Source organism: Bos javanicus, chromosome 6 (genome assembly GCF_032452875.1).
Source record: "Bos javanicus breed banteng chromosome 6, ARS-OSU_banteng_1.0, whole genome shotgun sequence".
In the NCBI taxonomy this organism is placed as follows: Eukaryota; Metazoa; Chordata; class Mammalia; order Artiodactyla; family Bovidae; genus Bos; species Bos javanicus.
Window position 1 is genome coordinate 50,023,531 of NC_083873.1, and position 24,196 is coordinate 50,047,726.

A 24,196-nucleotide genomic window follows, 5' to 3' on the forward strand; every position below is an offset into this window, starting at 1 on the left:
CAAGAGTCTTCTCCAACACCACAGTTCAAAAGCATCAATTCTTCAGCACTCAGCCTTCTTCACAGTCCAACTCTCACATCCATACATGACCACTGGAAAAACCATAGCCTTAACTAGACGGACCTTTGTTGACAAAGTAATGGCTCTACTTTTTAATATTCTGTCTAGGTTGGTCATAACTTTCCTTCCAAGGAGCAAGTGTCTTTTAATTTCATGGCTGCAAACACCATCTGCAGTGATTTGGGAGCCCCAAAAAATAAAGTCAGCCACTGTTTCCACTGTTTCCCCATCTATTTCCCATGAAGCGATGGGACTGGATGGCATGATCTTAGTTTTCTGAATGTTGAGCTTTAAGCCAACTCTTTCACTCTCCTCTTTCACTTTCATCAAGAGGCTTTTTAGTTCCTCTTCACTTTCTGCCATAAGGGTGGTGTCATCTGCATATCTGAGGTTATTGATATTTCTCCCACCAGATCATAGTCTTTCACAAATTGTAGTTAAAAATATCTTACTCTTCCAATTTGCACAAAAACATACAATCCTGTGAACACATTGCAAGGCTTCCTTCCAGGACCTTGGAGAGGGTATAAAATTGAAGAACATTTCACTTTAGGTTTCATAAGCTTCATCTCTTAGCTCATCATATCAATAAGACTTTTAAGGTTATAAAACAGTTCTTCATTAAAAAAAAAAAAAAAAAAAAAAGACCAAATTAAGCTACCCCTGTGCCTTTTGAGAAGGAAATGGCAACGCACTCCAGTATTCTTGCCTGGAGAATCCCATGGATGGAGGAGCCTGGTGGGCTACAGTCCACAGGGTCGCAAAGAGTCGGACACAACTAAGTGACTTCACTTTCTTGTGCCTTTAAAACTCTGATGGGTTTAATATGAATTTCAGCAAAGGTTGGAAATTTTACTATAAGGTAATATTGTTCCATGATAAGTTCATCCTCCCATACTGATTCATAGTGACTCTATGCTATTTTTTTTTTAAGAGAGTAACAATAAATTCCCTCAAACACTAAAACAATACATAATGAAGTATTTAATGCGAAAATTTTCCAAAGAACACTGGTTACAATTATAAAAATGTGGTCACAATCCAAGTCTGTGAGCCAGAAAAAAATCAATAGGGATCAGTAGCACTTTCTGATCAAGCCCACTTGAACACTTTCCTAGGTTTGCTGTAACCGCTCACTATTGCTAAGATAATTTCTGAATAAAACTGCATGAGGCAACAGAAGGGACACACATTAATAATAGAACACCACAATGTGTGTAATTAATACTCATTCATTCAATTATTGAAGAATTATTAATTGAACACATACAATGCACCATGGTATTCTTCCAGAAACTGGGGATATGACAATGAAATCCAATAAAATCTTTGTCTATGTTCAGTGGAGAATTATGTTATAAAAATAGAAACATATATAGAATTTATCATATATATTATATTCTTCCTACTTCAAACTTTTACTGATGGTTTATAAACTAACTTCTACAAAAACTTAAGCCTCTTGAATACAAGATTCCTTGTACATGATGCTGCATACATTCAATACTGTCTGATGATTATAGAGATGACATATATCAGTTTTATATTTCAAACTAGACTATAAGCTTTTTATTGTACCATGTATTTGGCATTAATATACTTACTGGTTAACTGATTATTGAATGAGATTTTATTCTCAGTACAGGTGATCTTTCTATCAATAATGCCTCATAGCATTAAAGAATAGAAAGCTGGGCCATTCAAAGATAATCACTTCATATAAATTGAATACAATAGATATAATTACACATGCCACTATAAACCTTTTACACTACAGTGCAGACTGATTGATTGTGCTGAAGTGTTTTTCTACATAAGACATAATACAAAGGAATCTTATTATCCATTTGGAAATTTATTCATTTTATCTTATAATCCAAGGAGATTGTCTCATACAATGATACTTTTGAGAGTCCAGAAGGCATATTTATTGACTATATGCATTAATTCATTATTGTTGTAATTTTCTATTGTTGCAAACTGATCTAATTCTATTTAGTTATGATAGCTCTTAAGTTTTCAGAGATAACTAATCATCAAAGATTTAGCTGGTAAGAGTCACCTACATATTTTCAATACCATATACAATAAAAGTGCAATCAATATTTTTAAAACAATTAGCAAATCAGGTACAGAAAAGAGGACACAATTTGTTCTATGAAGTTTAAGTTCTCTGAACTTTTAAGTTCCAACCAGAAACATAGCGCAGAAATGACAGAATGCTGACAGAAATGTTCACATAAGGCAAACAGTCTAACTTCCCAGAAGGAGTCTTCATTTCCTGGTCTGTATCAGGACAATTAAATTATTCTAAATCAGTGGCTGGACATGCATAGAGTTAAGTAATAAATTCTGGGTGACATCTCTAAGATTGAAGGCTTTTAGCCTTTTTTCATCCTTCTCATGAAAGATGAAGGAGGATTACTGAAATAACTTTAGGCAATAAGAATCTACATTGACTTTTTTTTTTTTTTTTTTACTTAAAAAGTCATTAAGTAGAAAATGATAGGGCCCTTCTTGATATGACATCTACTGACAACTTCTTCACTATTCTTTCTTGATGATGACACAGTTATAACTTGGTCTATGTAACACACGTAATTGTTTTACTGCATACATTGAAGTCATGCAAGATAAATGACAGACATTATAACACCCATATGATATTCTCTTTAATGAAGCTTATAATATGCACTTAAATAAGGAAGTACTTCAGAAATGAAGCTGTGAGCTCTGTGAATCTGCTGCCCAGCATATCAACCATAATTTGTGAAAAGTATAAAAATAACCATAAAAATCTCTGGCAACTTTCCTAAGGGCATATAGCAGAGAAATGTTTATGTAAGAAATTTACTATATCTCTGTAAGAACAGAGACTTGATGGCTTTTGAGCCATGACCTACTCCCTACACCAGCCCCCACAACTCAATGTAGTCAGTTTTACCATGGGTAATGAAACCAAGAAGATGGGGATCTTTTTTTCCCATTTCCATTTGAGGGTGATAGTTTCTCCATAGAAAGGGCAAGCAACAGCATTCCCACTGCCCTCCAGCTTTATGTTGTAGAATCCTTTCCAGGCAAAGCATAGAGAGAGATCTGGGGCTTCTTCCTGCTACACAGTACACACCTGCAGAGTGGAAGCTCTCATCCAACCATGGCAGGGCAAGAATCCGGGGCCTTTATATACCTTACTCCAATTGTTCATAGCATGGATATTCTGTACTGGGAGACACAAGCCATGAAGACAAGAGGCTACCACCTCCACCCACCATCCTTTGTTAAGAGGATTGTCACTGCAAGAAAAGCAGGTCTTAGTCTAGGCCTATAACTCAGACACACAGTCACAGAGATTCTGTCCATGAAAAGTTGTGAGTTGTAAGGAGAGTGAGTTCTCTATTTCTCCCCATGATAACTGATTTTTGGGGGGTTGGGGGGTGGTGCTGATGGGGAACAAATTGTAGGAAGTTTCAACATAACAGTTCTTTCAAAAACAATGAAATTTTCATGCTGAACAATTAAGAGACATGTTCCATGTTAGCAAGAAATGAAACAGTCAACCAAATATATGTTTAATAAAGAAAATCAGGAAAAGAGACAGTTAAGAAGGACAAGTCTGCAGTCAGAGAAAGCTTAAAGACTGGTTAAAAAAACTACCCCTGCAAAGAATTTGGACTTTAATTGGTTTAGATTGTGGGGCATTTTATACTACAGGTCATTACTGGAAACAACAAAGCAATCGACTACCACTTAGTGTATGCTAACAGCTTGGAGAGATGTCAATAAAGGCTGGCCAACCAGAGGCTTAAGAGAGAAAGAGATAAAGAGAGCCGAGTTGAAGTCTATCATCCACTGGGGTAAGAAGTGGGAGGAAGAAGTGATTAGAATTATTGTGTGTATACCCAAAGCAGTATCGTTTGAGAAATGATATCAGAGATTACCCACTGCAGAGGAAACAGACTGCACTGAAAAATTTAATGCAACACAAGCCAATACAAGCAAGCAAATGTATAACAAATTTAATCCTCAAAGGGGGAATCATCATCCAAATTGAATAATCAGATCAGACCAGATCAGATCAGTCGCTCAGTCATGTCCAACTCTTTTCGACCCCATGAATCGCAGCACGCCAGGCCTCCCTGTCTATCACCAACTCCGGAGTTCACTCAGACTCAACGTCCATCGAGTCAGTGATGCCATCCAGCCATCTCATCCTCTGTCATCACCTTCTCCTCCTGCCCCCAATCCCTCCCAGCATCAGAGTCTTTTCCAGTGAATCAATTATGATCTCAAATGTCCAATTTTAAACAAAAATCACAAGGCATGTAGAGAAATAGGAAAGTGTGATGCATACACAAGAAAAAAATGGTTAAAGATAATTTGTCTTTGAGAGAGCCCTTTGACTTAATGGACAAAGACTTCTAAACAGTCATTACAAATGTATTCAATTAACTAAAGAAAATAATGTTTTGAAAATTAAATAAAAATATAATAATGAGGTCTCATCAAGTACAGACTACCAATAAAGAGAAATAACTATTTTGAAATGAGAAGTATGATAAACAGACTAAAAATTTCACTAGAGGGGATCTACAGTATACTAAAGCTGGCAGATGGAAACATCAGAAAGTTTGAAAGTAAAAGGATAGAAATTATACAGTCTAGAGAACAAAGAGAAAGAAAGGGAGAAAACTGATCAAGCCTCAGAGGAATGTAAGGCACCATTAATTGGAAAAACATATATATACATACATATCTATATAGTTGAAGAGTAGAATAAGAGAGAGAGAAAAGGGCAGAACATGTATTTTTAGAAATAATTGCAAAAATTTCCCAAATATGATGAAAGATACTGGTTTACACATCCAAGCAACATAATGAAATACAAGTAAGCCAAATACAAAGAGATCCATACCCAGATACGTTATAGTCAAAATGTTGAAAGACAAAAAGGAAAATCTTTAAGGCAGGAAGAAGAAGTAACTTGTCAAGTACAGAGGAACTCAAGCAAAATTACAGCTGTCTTTTCATCAGAAACAGCTAGGATCAAAGGTAGAGAAATAATACATTCACAATGGTGAAAACAATTGTTAACAAAGAACCTTATGTCTAGTAACTTTATCTTTTAATATTGAAGGTGAGGTTAAGATTCCCACATAAACAATGAGAGAATTGATTACTAAGAGACCGACTTTATAAGAAAAGTTTTCTTAAAGAAAGTTTTTCAGGCTGAAAGCAAATGACACTATACAACAATCTAATGTACAAACACACAAAAGAGAATTCACAAAAGTGATTATGAAGGTAATGGTTAAACTGTACCACTATATATTTCTTATTCTTAACTGATTTAAAAGTGAGTATCATGAAACAAATGTATGTAATTATATTGTTGGGCCTATAACAAACACATATAATACCTATGATAATTACAAGACAAAAGAGTCAGACGGAGCAAAACTATATGGGATTAAAAAAATGACACCAGATAGTAACAGATGGTAACTCAAATCTACAAGAACAAGTGAAGAAAATAAGAAATTGAAATAATGATGCAAAATATATATGTAACATACATATATAAGTATATGTATGTGTATTTGGTCTTTCTCAGTTTCTTTAAAGAATATAATATATATATGTGTGTGTATATATATATATATAAATTATAAAAGTACATCCGGGGGATTGTAATATACATACACGTAAAAGGTATTAAAATAGCACAAACACAAGAGGAGGTCATAAAGTACATAGGAGTTACATTTCTAAATCTCACTTAAAATTAAGCTAGGAAAAATCCTCATGGCTCATATGGTAAAGAATCTGCCTGCAATGCAGGAGACCCAAGTTCGATCACTGGGTTGGGATGAATCTCTGGAGAATGGAATGGCAATCCACTACAATATTCTTGCCTGGAGAATTCCATGGACAGAGGATTCTGGTGGGCTAGAGCCCATGGGGTTGCAAAGAGTCAGACACGACTGAACAACTAACAGGCACAGATATTTGAAATCATTTCTGATACATTAATATGAGCACTAAGTCCTAGAGCAACCAATAAGAAAATCATTCAAAAAAGGTAGTGAAAAATATTGAAGGAATTAAAGTATTACATGAGAAAATTTACTTTTCTCTGGCAAAACACAGCAATTTAAAAAATGACAAATGGCAGGGAAATATTCAACCATATTAATCATAACATTACATTTGAATGAATTAACAATATCATCATTTTTTTAAATTTTATTTTATTTTTAAACTTTACAATATTGTATTAGTTTTGCCAAATATCGAAATGAATCCGCCACAGGTATACCTGTGTTCCCCATCCTGAACCCTCCTCCCTCCTCCCTCCCCGTACCCTCCCTCTGGGTCGTCCCAGTGCACTAGCCCCAAGCATCCAGTATCGTGCATCGAACCTGGACTGGCGACTCGTTTCATACATGATATTATACATGTTTCAATGCCATTCTCCCAAATCTTCCCACCCTCTCCCTCTCCCACAGAGTCCATAAGACTGTTCTATACATCAGTGTGTCTTTTGCTGTCTCGTACACAGGGTTATTGTTACCATCTTTCTAAATTCCATATATATGCGTTAGTATACTGTATTGGTGTTTTTCTTTCTGGCTTACTTCACTCTGTATAATAGGTTCCAGTTTCATCCATCTCATTAGAACTGATTCAAATGTATTCTTTTTAATGGCTGAATAATACTCCATTGTGTATATGTACCACAGCTTTCTTATCCATAATGTACCATATGTACAAATTCATCCATAATTGAATGAATTAACAATATCATCAATAGGCAGAGATTGTTAGACTGGATGAGTAAACAATATACAATTATATGTTGCGTGCAGGTAACACAATTTATCATTAAAGATTCAAGTAACTGTTTTTTAAAAGAAAGGTACATTATATATAATACAAACAGTAAGTATCAAGTTGGAATAAATATATCAAAATAAAATTTAAAATAAACTATATTACTATAAAGGTGAAAGTGAAAGTTGCTCAATTGTTTCTGACTCTTTGTGACCCCATGGACTATACAGTCCATGGAGTTCTCTAGGCCAGAATACTGAAATGGGTAGCCTTCCCCTGCTCCAGGGGATCTTCCCAACCCAGAGATCAAACCCAAGTCTCCTGCATTATGCGTGGATTATTTACCAGCTGAGCTATCAGGGAAGCCCAGGTAAACATTTATAATGATCATTTGCAATGATCATTAACTATCATTGATCTTAATGACATTAAGAATAGAAAAATAGGGAAATCAATAAATATAAAATATGTTAATTTGAAAAATCAACAAATTTTTAAAAATTAGCTACACTGAATAAGAAAAAAAAGCATTTCAAAGGAAATGAAAGAGAGAACATCATTAATGGCCACACAAGAATTACAAAATAATTTAAAATATTATAAGGCAACTACATAAATATATGGATATCATTGAAGTATATAAATCAGATGAAAAGGACACTTTTCTAGAAAGACAAATTATTGAAACTGACTCAAGAAGAAAAAGAAAATCTTAAAGATTTATAAAAAATAAAGTAGTTGAATTAGTAATTAAGAAAAAACTGCCTAAATAAATAAATAGCCCAGACTTCTCTTCCACCAGTGAATTGTACCAAATATTCATAAAATAATCAATACCATTCCTTCAGAAATTTTTCCAAAATATATGATAGGAAGGAATACATTGCATCCAATTCTATGAGGTCAGTTTTACACTGACAACAAAACTACACAAAGATATCATAATAAAAGAAAAATTCAGACCACTTTCCCTTAGAAATATAAATTTAAAAATCCTAAATAAAATGCTACCACACTGAATCTAGCACCATATAAAAAGTATTGTCACAAAGAAGAACAAACCTCACTCCATATTGGATCTATTTCTCTAGTGCTAACCTCTGTGCCCTGTTGCCTGGGCTTACTCATAAGGGCTCTGCACTTTTGTCTCCCCAGTCAGCAAAAGAATGTTGCCTATAGCCTGAAATATATTGTACGTAAGAGTCCTTTCTCAAGGTTTTGCCTCCCAGGCTGGACATTTAAAGCCATATCACTTTTTGTTCGCATAGAGATAAAAATGTGCAGAACAGAAAATAACATTTGTCTTCTTGAAGGTTTATAGGAATGTCATGACCAGACCTAAGTGGACAGCTGCAAGATCAAAGGCTTATCACATCCCTTTCAGGGTCTGGCCAATACCAAGAAATGTGTAACAACCAAACCCCCACCACTTCTTTTAGTATAAAAGAAGTCTGAATTCTTAAACTCTTGATTTATTGGCCTGTCATATGGCAAATAGTATGAGCTTGGATTCAATAACATTATTATACACAATGATCTAATGGGATTTATCCCAACAGTACAAGTTTGGTTTAATATCTGAAAATGGATTAATATGTCATAGAAATGAAATATAGGTAAAAATTCAATGATAATCCCAAAGTACACAAAGAAGACATTTTACAAAATCCAACACATTTTCAGGACAAAAAAAATTAAGTAGGAATAGACTATAATTTATCAAACTGGTAAAGGACATGTATGTAAAGCCCACAGCTAATACATTAGAGTATATCATCACTTCTTGAGCTGCAGAAGTAGTACTAGCTTATTGTCTGTCACAAGCAAATGAGGGCAGAAAAGCCAACCTTTACATCATAGAGAGTATCATTGTTTTGCTTAATTTTTACTATCATGTTTAAAACTCTAGTATGGAAATGTTTAACCGCACATAATACTATAAAATTTATTATATTATTTAACAGACTTCTTGAGCAGTTTTAAGCTTATGAAAAAATCTAAGTAGAAAATAAAGACTTCCCATATACAACCTTTCCCCCAGCAACCAGTTACTCCTATTGCTAATATCATATGTTATGATGGTACATATGTTACCATTAATGAGCCAATATTGATATGTTATCAACTAGAGACCATAGTTTATATTAGGGCTTACTCTTTGTGTTGTACATTCTATGGGTTTTGACAAATGTACAATGACATGTATCCACCATTCCAGTATCATACAAAATAGTTTTAATAACTTAAAAATCCCTATTTTCCACCTACTTATCCCTCTAGTTCTTTTCATGACTGAAAATTCATTTTTTATGTCTGAATGATATTTCATTATATAGATATATGACAGTTTCTTTATCCATTTATTCACTGAAGGACATCTTGATTGCTTCCAAATTTTTTCAATGATGAATAAATTGCCTATAAAGATTTGAGAATGAGTTTTTAATATGGACATAAGTTTTCAATTCATTTGGACATATACCAAAGAATGCAAAGGCTGGGGCCTAAAGTAAGTGTTTTTAGTTTTGAAAGGAACATCTCAACTGATGTTCAAACTGACTGGACCATTGTGCATCCCCACTAGCAATGAGAGTTAGTGTTTCTTGCCTGTATTGTTAGTGTTTTAGACTTTGGACAGTCTAAGAAGTCTGTCCACTTTTTAATCATCATTATTTGGTCTTTATATCTTATTTGGCAGACAATGCTAAAATCCTAGGGGGATTTTAGTAGGTACTAGTATTTTTTTATAAAAGTATTATTTCCAGGTTCTGGCATAGACATTGAATAAATTAAAAAAAGACTTTGAAAAACTTATCTAAAATTTCCCTGGTATTTCACTCTGATGTTTAATAACTTTCATTATGAGAAAAATATGTATATATCATAATCTTCAAAATTGTTGTTTAAACTAATATTTTCCTCTCATTATTTTCTATTTTTAGGCCCATTGAATAGAGCTCATAATCTAACATTTGGAAACACTCTATTCTTCTATGTTTGGGGGGGTAGATTAATAAATATAAATAACTCCATCTCTTCCATTAATATTTACATTTTTAGATATCTCTTAGGACAAATTGCATGCCTTTCCAAAGGACTTTTCACAAAGTATGCAGATGCTAAGGGAAACCAGTCTACAACTGTAACAAGCAAAACTTTCCTAAGTATAGGGAACCTTAAAGTTTGAAACACTGAATCTTATAATTATTTCATATATTCCAAGATTTTCACCAAAAAATCATGGAAATCAAAGTAACTCATGGCCCATTTTGATATAATTCATTGTTCTACCCTAATTGTGAGAGAAAAAAAAAAACCCTCTACATATATATGTATTATTCCATGAATTTTGTCAAAAGTTGCCCTTGACAACTATAAATTTCCATTATTATGTCATTTTTTAGTTTATGCTCAAGATAAAAGAAAATTCTAATTTATTATCTTGCTATTTGAACATCAATTTTGTGTTTTTCAAAGATTTTTTTTCTTTTTTGATGTGGACAATTTTTAAAGTCTTTATTAAATTTGTTACAGTATTGCTTCTACTTTATGATTTGTTCTTTTTGGCTCCAAGGCATGTGAGACATTAGCTCCCCCAACCAGGGATTGATCCCACACCCCCGTATGTTGCAGGCTTTGTAAGGCAACGTCTCCACCACTGGACCACTAGGGAAGTCCCTTGATTTTGTATTTTTTTCTAATCAGCTATCACCACATAGCTATTTATTTTCTAAATATGACAGGCTATTTCTTAGAATTGTACATTGAAATAAGACTTTTTCTGGTATGTTTTTTAAGGCAAGCAGCTAGATAACAGATATTATGAATAATGCAAATATATTTTAAATTAAACTAGAGGTTATTTTTCACATATAGAATTTTATGTAATTGAAAATCACATATATGCATATATACATCCATCCCTAATATATATAGAAATGTATATAAATACACACATAGACATTTATCAAAAACACTGTACATGTCAATACACAGACATTCTCTAACTGATTTTTCAATTCTATGAAAACTTGATTATCTGTTTTTGTGAGTGGTTTTGCACTTGAAGTGTCCACTTGATCTGTAAAAATTTATAATGAGTTTACAGATCTTGCCCTGAAAAGTGAAAGGTTGAGTACAAATGAAGAAAAGATGCTCCCAAAATGACAAATTTAGTAAATGACTGAATTTTTAATACTCTATAGTAGAATGAAAACAAGTATGAGATACGTTTAAATCTTATAATCAAAGTGTTTGAATTTTCAGTTAAACTTTAAAATAACAAACCAAACAACTTCATGCAGCACATCCTATGGTGAGAAAATTGACTCCATTAGACAGTGGGAGCCACTTAAGATTACCCAATTAGATATGGACAGGTGTGAGTATGTCATTCACCCAGATGGAGAAATTCAGACACAGGAGGATTAAGGAATTCATTTAGGAATCCACAGCTGTTCAAGTTAGTGCAGACTTGATGGGAACCCAATGTGAATGGAACCTAATCCTGGGGTTTGTTTGCCTGATTGATCTGCCTTTTATTTAGCTGCTTTAGATTCATATTTTTGATTTCCTGTTAGTAGAGTGCTATTTATATGTCAAACAATTGGGCATAAAAACAAGTAGTGTTCCAAATTAATGTCAAGTATCTATAAAGTCAAGAACTCTGCCTATATTCATCTTTGTATTCATAAGAAACTAATTCATAACTAACTAAGCTACCAGATCAATGTATTGATTAAGTTATAAATAGGGAGAATGCTTTTCTTCTTTATAAATAAATTTCCATTCCATTTCTCTAACCATATAACCAGTCTTGAAGTTGCTGTTTCCCTCTTCCTGTCAACTAGCTTCCAGGTGAGCATCGAGTGTTTCAGAAACAGGAGAAGCACATTTTCCTAATCCTGGCCCAGAACCTCGGTCAATTACGGTTCAAAATGTACCACTACCTTCTGTTTCTCCTCATTCTCCACTTCAGCTTATTGTTAATTATAATTAATATAGTACAATTTGTTTAACATCTCTATTCTGTGCTAACAGATGGATAGGATTTGGGTCTGCAACTGGCACAATAGTGTTAATTTGTGTTAGTTGCTCAGTTGTATCCGACCCTTTGAGACCCCATAGACTGCAGCCCGACAGGCTTCTCTGTCCATGGGATTCTCCATGCAAGAATACTGGAGTGAGTTGCCATGGCCTTCTCCAGGGAATCTTCCTGAACCAGGTATGGAATCTAATCTCCGGCATTGCAGGCAAATTCTTTACCATCTGAGCCACATCAGTTCAGTTCAGTTGCCCAGTCATGTTTGACTCTTTGCAACCCCATGGACTGCAACACACCAGGCTTCCCTGTCCATCTCAAACTCCTGGAGCCTACTCAAACTCATGTCTATCACATTGGTGATACCATCCAGCCATCTCATCCTCTGTTGTCCCTTTCTCCTCCCACATCAATCTTTCCCAGCATCGCGATCTTTTCCAATTAGTTGTTTCTTTGCATCAGGTGGCCAAAGTATTGGAGTTTCAGCTTCAGCATCAGTCCTTCCAATGAATATTCAGGACTGATTTCCTTTAGGATTGACTGGTTTAATCTCCTTTCAGTCCAAGGAATTTTCAAGAGTCTTCTCCAATACCACAGTTCAAAAGTTTCAATTCTTCAGCGCTCAGCTTTCTTTATAGTCCAACTCTCACATCCATACATGACTACTGGATAAACCATAGCTTTGACTAGATGGACCTTTGTTAGTAAAATAACATCTCTATAGTATGAAAAGGCAAAAAGGTATGACACTGAGCCACCTACTTGCTATTAAATAAACTAAACTTTATTAGCTAAGGTGACTGGAATTTCCTTAAGTCACCATTTTCTGTACTTCTTTTCCTTCCATTTAACCTCTTTTCAACCTCAACTAGTATGGCTTACATTTTATTTTACTGGAGTGAGAAGGTAGTGTAATTAAGCTATGCTATGGGGGGATTTATTCTGATAAACACAGGGTTATTTGTCCACTAATTATGTTAGTCTAGCCAGATGCTTCCTGAGAAAAACAGATATCTAGACAAAGCTCAACAGAATACTTTCTTTGAAATACTTGAACATTCAGGGTTGGCCTCTGATTACATTTTGAAACTAAACACAGATGATTTTACTGTTTTTTCCTTGTATAATATACATTCCACTCACCTCTAGAAATAGTCCAGTGCTGACAGTTCCTTCCTTTGGACTTGAGAAAAGGCATTCAGAGGATTCGCGCCAAACTAATTTTGGCACTGATTAACTTCACTGGCATTTCTCTCCACCTGATTCAGGATACATATCATGTTGAGCTTAATCAAATAATGGTTTACAATTCCTCTGTGAATATAGCACAATGATTTTTGTAACCTTTATGTCACTGTGAAAATTTACTGTTTTCATCGTTGTTATTCTAAGAGTCTATTGAATCTCTTCCCTTAAAACTTGGTATCACTTTGAAAATACTCATGGACAGAATTAATTAATTACTTAAATATACAGAATTAATCTATGGAAACAGAAAACATACAAAAGCATACCTCAGAAATAGCTAAGAGAATATATGAAAGATATAAGCTTGGTTATTGCCTGTGGGTTTGGAAGCAAACTGAGGACTGTGAGGAAGAGAGATTTACTTGTTGATGCTATTCATTGATATATAACATCCTTAGTATTTGAAAATTCTGTGTGTGTGTGTGTGTGTGTGTGTGCATGCGCACGCGTGTGTGTGTGTGTTTAGACAGAGAGGGAGAGAGAGAAAAACAGTACATTTTTATTAGGCTTGCTGCTGCTGCTAAGTTGCTTCAGTCGTGTCTGACTCTGTGTGACCCCATAGACGGCAGCCCACCAGGCTCCCCCATCCCTGGGATTCTCCAGGCAAGAACACTGGAGTGGGTTGCCGTTTCCTTCTTCAATGCATGAAAGTGAAAAGTGAAAGTGAGGTCGCTCAGTCGTGTCTGACCCTTAGTGACCCCATGGACTGCAGCCTACCAGGCTCCTCCATCCATGGGGTTTTCCAGGCAAGAGTACTGGAGTGGGTTGCCATTGCCTTCTCGGCTGCCACAATAAAAATACCACAGAAGGAGAGACTGGGAGGCTTAGACAACAGAAATTTATTTTTTATATATCTGCAGTAAAGGAAGTCCAAGATCCAGGGCTAGCAAGGTATATTTCATTCTGAAACCCCCTTCTTTTTAGCTTTTGAGTGGCCTCCTCGTGGCTATGTGTTCACATGACTTCTTTGCTCACACATGAGAAGAGAGAGAAAACAAATTTTCTGGTGTCTCTTTTCACAAGGACACTAATTTTATCAGATAAAGCCCCATTCTTAACATTCTTATTTTACCTTAATTACTTCTTTAGAGGTTCCATCTCAAGGTACAACCAGTGGGGTTTAGAAACTCAGCATATGAATTTTGGGGAGACACAATCATTCATATATATTCAGTGAATACATATGTTCATTTATATATACATGTATATATATATATATATATTTACATAGTTATACATGGTTATATATAGCACTGATACAGTTATGTACTTAAACTACATTTTTTTTAGCTATCATATGGTTAGACACCCATATAAATGCATAGAACTCTACCATACAACCTAGGTCAATACTAAGTAATATTATTTAGGAACACTTTTAAGAAATTCTCCCTGAACTGTTTATAGCAATTAAGCTCTCAGCATAAATGTGAATCCTATAATAGACTGATATAATATAGAGACTAACTCCTCTCCTCTAAAGTTTCCTGGAATATCCAGTGGGTGGTAGAGGCTTTTTTCTTTCATGGCAAGGTAAGATAATGGAGAAGGAAAAGAAAGAAACAGTATTGCTACGCTGAGCACACAAATAATGATAATCTCTTCCTAAACTCTTACTGTGGAGAAGGAAATGGCAGCCCACTCCAGTATTCTTGCCTGGAAAACCCCATGGACAGAAGAGACTGACAGGCTACAGTCTATGGAGTCACAAAGAGTTGAACATGACTGAAGCGACTTGGCATGCATGCAAACTGTTAACTGAAAAAAATTTAGGGGAGCATGTTCTTGTGCCAAGACTAGAATAAACAGGTAAATAAACAGAAAATCTTATCAATTTCCAAAAGGTCAAAATTAAAGAGAATTAACATGAAAATAATTTAAAAGTAGTAAAAATAGTTACAAAGACAAGTGATAATTTCAGGGAGAATACGGTTAAAAGATTCTCCACATTCTTTCCAAGTATATTCAACCCAAACATTCTAGAGCTGGGAAGCAGAAGAATCAAATCCAGAATTATAAAAAATCTGGTGATTGTTTCCAAACTAAATGTGAAGAAAATGTACAAGGATTGATGTTCTCTAAAAGCTCAACTGACCCTTAGAAAGACAGGAAAGAAAACCAAATAGTAGAAGTTAGAATCTCTGTGAGATGAGGATGATTTGAATGAGTGCTATAATACCATATTTTATTAGTTTCCCCTTAATACTGTTAGTTCTGTAAAGGAATTATATTTAAGAGATGGCACAGAAAAAGTCATGTACAAAAAAACTTCTGTTCCTTCAAGTCAGTGAGTTTTTCTTGAATTTACTGCAAGAAGGTATCTCTCTCCCCACACCTTCAACCCAGCACCACGTTTAGTATAAACTTCCCATCTAATACAAGGATGGGAAACACAGCACGCACACACATGCACAAATTCCCACTTGGAGAAAATCTCATGAAAGAAGTTTGTATTTGTTTTTGTCGTCACTATATAATGTCCACCTAGTACAATGGACATAGTAGATTCGCAATAATTACTTGTTGAATAATTAATAAATTTATGTAATTTAGACACCTGAGTTTTCACAGCAGAATTCCATGTGGCTATCTGCACCACACCTCTCCATTACTAGAGGAGTCTCCTGGCATGGCAGGAATACAAGTTCTATAACTACAATTTGGCTGACAACTTCTGACCCTCCTCACTGCGTTGACTGCTGCGTTATTCAGTGATTGACTTCTAGGCTTTATGAGAAGCTGAGGTTGAACTGACTTCCTCTTTCTTTACAGACATTGTCATTATCTTCCTATGCAATTTGCTCATCAGAAACTACTGAAAAATGGAATGCCGAGGAAACCATATTGCCATGCTTTACACTCCTAGGCAAAAATATTAGACCAGTGGGACTATATCAAACTAAAAACTTCTGCACAGCAAAGCAAACTATCAACAGAATGAAAAGGCAGCTTACCAAATCAGAGAAAATATTTACAAACCATCATCTGAGAAAGCCTACATTTTCAAAATGTACAAGAAACTTTTATAAATCAATACGAAAACAAACAAGCAAACAAACCAATCAAGCTTTAAACTGTGCAAAGGGCTTGAACAAATGTTTCTCCAAAGATGGCATATAAATGGCCAACAGGTATATGGAAAGATGCTCATCTAAAAAGATTCCCTAATTAATGACTAGAGAAAGGCAAATCAGAAGTTAAATGAGATATCTCATTCCTGTTAGGATAGTTATTATTAAACAAAACAAAAGATAACAAGTGTTGACCAGCATGTAGATAAAAGGAAACCCTTGTGAACTCTTAGTGCAAATGTAAATTTTTAGCCACTACATAAAACAGCAAGAAGGTGTCTCTAAAAAATAAAAGTCGAACTAATTTATGATCCAACAATCTCACTTTTAGGTATACAACCAAAAGGATTAAAATTTGGATGCCAAAGAGACATTTACAATTAGTTTGATTGCAGTATTGTTTACAATAGCCAAGTTGTGTATGGATGAATGGATAATGAGAAGGTGGTATATACATACAATAGAATATTACTTGCTCTTGAAAGAGAGAAATCCTACCCTTTGTAACAGCATGGATGAACCTGGAAGCCACTATACTAAGTAAAACAAGCCAGTGGCAGAAGAATATTGTGTGATTCCATTTATTTGATGCAGCTAAACTAGTAAAACTCATAGAAGTGGAGAATACAATAGAACTTGCCAGGGGCTAAGAAATACAGAATATGAGGAATCAGTGATCAATGAGTATAAAGTTGAAGTTATATAAAGATGATTAAGTTTTAGAGATCTGCTCTACTATAGTTAACAAAATGGTATTGTACAATTCAAATTTTGTTAAGTTAAATCTCATCTACAGTATTCTTACCACACACACAAAAAAAAACTAAAACCAAAAACAAGCAAACCTAAGGGAGTCACAGAAATGCAGAGTGCTGCCTATGCCTATTATTTTGATTCTGGTAATGGTATCACAGATGTTGGCATATGTCTAAATTCATCAAATTGTACACGTCAAATAGGTATAATTCTTTGTATCTCAATTATACCTACATAAAGCTATTAAATAAAACTCTCAAAAATTCCTAGATATGCAGAGACTAATATATCCACCATACCCTCTCCCACCATGATTTTTACATTTGTACATGACCACGTAACAGAAAACTTCACATCCTGTTCCCCAACTTTGTGATTTGCGTAATAATCATTTTTTATATTAACAGCCTTCAGTAATGTGACTTTTCCAAAGTTCAGTTCAGTTCAGTCACTCAGTCGTGTCCGACTCTTTGCGACCCCATGAATTGCAGCACGCCAGGCCTGCCTGTCCATCACCAACTCCCGGAGTTCACTCAGACTCAAGTCCATCGAGTCAGTGATGCCATCCAGCCATCTCATCCTCTGTCGTCCCCTTCTCCTCCAGCCCCCAATCCCTCCCAGCATCAGAGTCTTTTCCAATGAGTCAACTCTTCGCATGAGGTGGCCAAAGTACTGGAGTTTCAGCTTTAGCATCATTCCTTCCCAAGAAATCCCAGGGCTGATCTCCTTCAGAATGGACTGGTTGGATCTCCTTGCAGTCCAAGGGACTCTCAAAAGTCTTCTCCAAGACCACAGTTCAAAAGCATCAATTCTTTGGCGCTCAGCCTTCTTCACAGTCCAACTCTCACACCCATACATGACCACAGGAAAAATCATAGCCTTGACTAGACGGACCTTAGTTGGCAAAGCAATGTCTCTGCTTTTTAATATGCTATCTAGGTGGGTCATAACTTTTCTTCCAAGGATAAGCGTCTTTTAATTTCATGGCTGCAGTCACCATCTGCAGTGATTTTGGAGCCCAAAAAATTAAAGTCTGACACTGTTTCCACTGTTTCCCCATCTATTTCCCATGAAGTGATGGGACCAGATTTTACATACTAGTAATTGAAGAATTACTGACTTCCAGATTCAAGTCTCTTTTTCTTTACTGCTAATATCTTTGTACACCTCCACAGCCAGAGTACTTATAAGCTAAAAATGTTTAAATAAATAAAATTTTTAAATAGTAAACATAAAATAAGACTGGTATTTATAAAATCAGAGAACCAAACACCCTATAGGCAAAGAGGAGGATGATGCCTCTTTTCATCAGTAAGAAGGGACAATATTACACACGTGCCTTGGTGGTCAATGAGAATCACCCAGGAGTACTAAGGAGACAACTGTATCTTTATTCTTAGGCTGACAGATGATATTCTAGAGTAACCAGTACTTTAAGTGCTCAGGTTCTAACTTTCTTATTCCATTACCTATCAAAATTCCTACTGCAGAGTCATTTCTAAAAGATAAAGAAGAAAGGACATTAATTTTGAAAACAAACCAGTCAATCCTAAAGGAAATCAACCCTGATGATTCATTGGAAGGACTGATGTTGAAGTCCAATACTTTGGCGACCTAATGCAAAGAGCCAACTCACTGGAAAAGACCCTTATGCTGGGAAAGAATGAAAGCAAAAGAAGAAAGGGGTGACAGAGGCCTTGATGATCAGATAGCATCACCTATTCAACAGACATGAATTTGACCAAACTCCAGGAAATAGTGAAGGACATGGGAGCTTGTTGTGGGCTCCAAAATCACTGTGGATGGTGACTGCAGCCATGAAATTAAAAGATACTTGTTGCTTGGAAGGAAAGCTATGACAAACCTAGACAGCATATTAAAAAGCAGAGACATTACTTTACCAACAAAGGTCTGTCTAGTCAAAGCTATGGTTTTTCCAGTAGTCATGTACGAATGTGTGAGTTGAATGATAAAGTTGAGTGCTGAAGTATTGATGCTTTTGAACTGTGGTGTTGGAGAAGACTCTTAAGAGTCCGAAGGAGATTAAACCAGTCAATACTAAAGTAAATCAGTCTTGTTGGAAGGACTGATGCTGAAGCTGAAAATCCAATACTTTGGCCACCAGTTGTGAAGAACTGACTCCTTGGAAAAGACCCTGATGCTTGGAAAGATTGAAGGCAGCAGGAGAAGGGGAGACAGAGGATGAGATGATTGGATGGCATGACCAACTCAATGGACATGAGTTTGAGCAAGCTCCAAGAGATGGTGAGGGACAGGGAAGCCTGTCGTGCTGCAGTCCATGGGGTCGCAAAGGGTCAGACATGACTTTGGGACTGAACAACGTCAATATTAACTACCCAAGGACATACAGCTAATAAAAATCCAACTAATGCTGGACTTCAGAACCTTCTGTTTAAACTACCTCCATTCATTGAAGAATGCCCAAAGAGAGGCAGTCTATTCCTGTGAAGATAATCAGCAGTTAGTGGCCTTAGGCATGCCTCTTGGAGCCCTGGCTCCTCCTCTCATGTTCCATTTGCACTTTCCCTCCATGTTAACTGAAAATGAACCATATCTTTCCCATCCCCCATATTTCTTAAGGAAAAAGAAGTTAGAATGATAATCACCATTCTCAATAGTGCTAGTTTTGCTTTTTTTCTTTTCCTCTGTTTTTTTTTTTTGTTGTTGTTGTTGTTGTTGTTGTTTTAATTTGCCCTCCAAACCAGGCCAGTTGAAGAGAATGATAAACTTTATCACACAGAGGAAAATCTCATCCAGATAAAATTATGAATGCCAAAAGCAAACAAAATGCTGAAACTGCAAGATAGATATCATTTTGCCTGATAAGAAATTGTTCAAAGTAAAGGTAAACATTATTTAGAGACCTCCTATACACATTTTAACAAGATATCTGTTTCTGACTGTGACTTAAGCAAACATTTTGGAAGACAATGGCAGTTTCCTCCCCGATACTTAAATAGTCAGAGATACACACCTAAGATGTTGTTTTTTTTTTTTTAACATTCTATTATCTTTTAACCTGCTCAAATATTTCTTATATGTTAGCATATTTTTAACAAAACCAGCAGGAGTAGAAAATACATTCAATTTAATTTCAAGTCCATGAAGAAACATGAATTTACATAACAGAAGGCAGTGGCTGTTTATGTAGGTAACCAGAACAGCTTAAATCATGTGACTTTTACTACTGGTCAGGTTTTACTAATTGAATGAGCTAGAGCTAATAGCATACATTTGCTTTTCTTTCTTTTACACAGTCATAATTTTGCCAATCTATTTCATAAGTTTGTTCATCCAATAAGACATTTATGAATATATGACAATAATTAGGATGTTCGTAAAGTATCACTTTTAAAATGGCAAGTAACTCTTCAGTCACTAAATACCCTCTAGGAATTCACCTTGAACTTCATTCTGGGCATTTATTCGACAACATACATTACAGAATGGAATCTAAGCCTTGTTAAAGGAAAGTTAAATCATTTGTACGCTTGTCTTTTTCACACTTTAAGACACCTTGAACTCTTCAAGTATGAATCAGAACTTTGGGCTTGGTAAAAATATAATCAATTTATTGTTGGAAGGCAATGTTTTTTACTCCATCTCTGATTTCCATGAAGAGAGATTCCCCTCCCCAACCCCTTAGCCTTTCTCTACCTACTTAATTTCCTATAGAGAATGCACATACCCCTACCACCACTAACGCTGTGAGGAGCTGTCCCAGTTCAGCCTTACTTAGAATTGACTAAGCAACTCTCCAGATTAGGCACTCACATAGGAGGTCAATCTACCTTTTACCCTGAGTATATTCATCTTACCTAGCTTTGCCAGCAGTAAAGGTGATATTGAGGACTCCTATGACTCTCCTTTGTTCATGTTATTTTACTTTTTATTTTAAAAACAAAGTTATAAAGACTGTTTAATAATATAACAAATTCTTAGTTCGTTAGTTCAGTCACTCAGGCCCACTCTTTGCGACCCCATGAATCGCAGCACGCCAGGCCTCCCTGTCCATCACCAACTCCCTGAGTTCACTCAAACTCATGTCCATCAAGTTGGTGATGCCATCCAACCCTCTCATCCACTGTTGTCCTCTTCTCCACCTGCCCCCAATCCCTCCCAGCATCAGAAGCTTTTCCAATGAGTCAACTCTTCACATGAGGTGGCCAAAGTATTGGAGTCTCAGCTTCAGCATCAGTCCGTCCAGGGAACACCCAGGACTGATCTCCTTTAGAATGCACTGGTTGGATCTCCTTGCAGTCCAAGGGACTCTCAAGAATCTTCTCCAACACCACAGTTCAAAAGCATCAATTCTTCGGTGCTCAGCTTTCTTCATAGTCCAACTCTCACATCCATACATGACCACTGGAAAAACCATAGCCTTGACTACACAGATCTTTTTTGGCAAAGTAGTCTCTGCTTTTTAATATGCTATTTAGGTTGGTCATAACTTTCCTTCCAAAGAGCAAGCATCTTTTAATTACATGGCTGCAATCACCATCTTCAGTGATTTAGAAGTCAAATAAAATTTTGGAGAAAAATAAAGTCAGCCATTGTTTCCACAGTTTCCCCATCTATTTCCCATGAAGTGATGGAACCAGATGCCATGATCTTCGTTTTCTGAATGTTGAACTTTAAGCCAACTTTTTCACTCTCCTCTTTCACTTTCATCAAGAGGCTTTTTAGTTCCTCTTCACTTTCTGCCATAAGGGTGGTGTCATCTGCATATCTGAGGTTATTGATATTTCTCCCTGCAACCTTGATCCCAGCTTGTGCTTCTTCCAGCCCAGCATTTCTCATGATGTACTCTGCATATAAGTTAAATAAGCAGGGTGACAATATGCAGCCTTGCCATACTTCTTTTCCTATTTGGAACCAGTCTGTTGTTCCATGTCCAGTTCTAACTGTTGCTTCCTGACCTGCATACAGGTTTCTCAAGAGGCAGGTCAGGTGGTCTGGTATTCCCATCTCTTTCAGAATTTTCCACAGTTTATTGTGATCCACACAGTCAAAGGCTTTGACATAGTCAAAAAAGCAGAAATAGATGTTTTTCTGGAACTCTCTTGCTTTTTCCATGATCCAGCGGATGTTGGCAATTTGATCTCTGGTTCCTCTGCCTTCTCTAAAACCAGCTTGAACATCTGGAAATACATGGTTCAGGTATTGCTAAAGCCTGGCTTGGAGAATTTTGAGCATTCCTTTACTAGCATGTGAGATGAGTGCAATTGTGCAGTAGTTTGAGCATTCTTTGGCATTGCCTTTCTTTGGGATTGGAATGAAAACTGACCTTTTCCAGTCCTGTGGCCACTGCAGAGTTTTCCAAATTTGTTGGCATATTGAGTGCAGCACTTTCACAGCATCATCTTTCAGGATTTGAAAGAGCTCAACTGGAATTCCATCACCTCCACTAGATTTGTTCATAGTGATGCTTTCTAAGGCCCACTTGATTTAACATTCCAGGATATCTGGCTCTAGGTGAGTGATCACACCATCGTGATTATCTGGGTCGTGAAGATCTTTTTTGTACAGTTCTTCTGTGTATTCTTGCCATCTCTTCTTAATATCTTTTGTTTCTGTTAGGTCCATAAATCAAGCCCATCTTTGCATGAAATGTTGCCTTGGTATCTCTAATTTTCTTGAAGAGATCTCTAGTCTTTCCCATTCTGTTGTTTTCCTCTATTTCTTTGCATTGATCACTGAGGAAGGCTTTCTTTTCTCTGCTGGCTATTCTTTGGAACTCTGCATTCAGATGTTTGTATCTTTCCTTTTCTCCTTTGCTTTTCACTTCTCTTCTTTTCAAATTCTTAAGTTAATATCAATTCTTAAAATTTAAATCAAAATATAAATGTAGCGTAATCTTATTTTTAAATATAAATATATTCATTAAAATAAGCATAGTAAACAATGGGAAAGAAATATATCTAAATTTTACAAAAGATCATATTCCATAGAAAACTTATAGTAAATTTATTTTTTTTTCACATTTTAAAATATTTTCCAAAGCTTTGACAAGAACCATGTATTTGAAGAATAAATTCAAGTGAAAAAAAATAGAATGCAAAATTAGTATACTATATGATCATAACTATATAATAAAATACTGGAATTGTTAATAAAAATATTAATAATGAGTTTTTTTACTTTTCTATAGTATTAAAGAAATAAATAGGTCAACTTTACTTTCTTTAACTGATTGGTCTATTATTTCTCCTAACATAGAAATACATTTATAACTTTTCTTGAGGTATAGTTGATTTACAATACTGTATTAGTTTCATTTGTACAATATAGTTATTTGAAATTTTATAGATTTATAACTTATAGTTATTATAGAATATTGGCTATATTCCCTGTACTGTACATTATATAATTGCAGATTATTTATTTTATACATAGAAGATTGTGCCTCTTAATTTAATCCCCTATCTCTTTGTTGCTCCTGCCCCTTCTCTCCCCACTGGTACCACTAGTTGGTTTTCTATCTATGAGACTGTTTCTCTTGTGTTCTTTTCATTAATTTGCTTTATGTGTTAGATTCCCCACATAAGTAATAGCATATAGTTTTTGTCTTTCTCTGATTTGTCTGACTAAGCATAATATCCTCCATTCATGTTGTTGCAAATGGCAAGATTTCATTCTTTTTTATGTCTGAGTAACATTCCTTTCTACATATGCACTATGTCTTCTTTTTCCATTTATCTGTTGACGGGCACAGGCTATTTCCATATCTTCATAACTGTAAATAACGGTGCTATAAACACTAGAGTATATGTATCTTACAAATTATTGTTGTTGTTTTTTTCCCCCAGAAAGACTGTCCCTTGATTTTGTTTGTTCTCAAATTCCTCAGAACTGTATTGAAGAGAGATGTTATTTATTAGAGAGCCCCTGAGAAGCTTAACTAATACCTTAAGAGGAGGCAAAAGACCTTCTGATTTGTTTAAGGATTCAATTCCCCTTGCCAAATCTACTCAAATCTGATGGGCAGTATTTAGAAGACTCCATAGACAGGATTGTTTCTGAAGCAGAGGGTGAAGATGCCTCTGACTATATGCTTCTAAGGTGAGTATGGATGGCAACTGATTCTTTGTGGATTAGTCCACAGTGAACTCATAGGAAAATCTATTATGCATTATTTATCAGGAATTGCAATTTTAATACTTCTAGA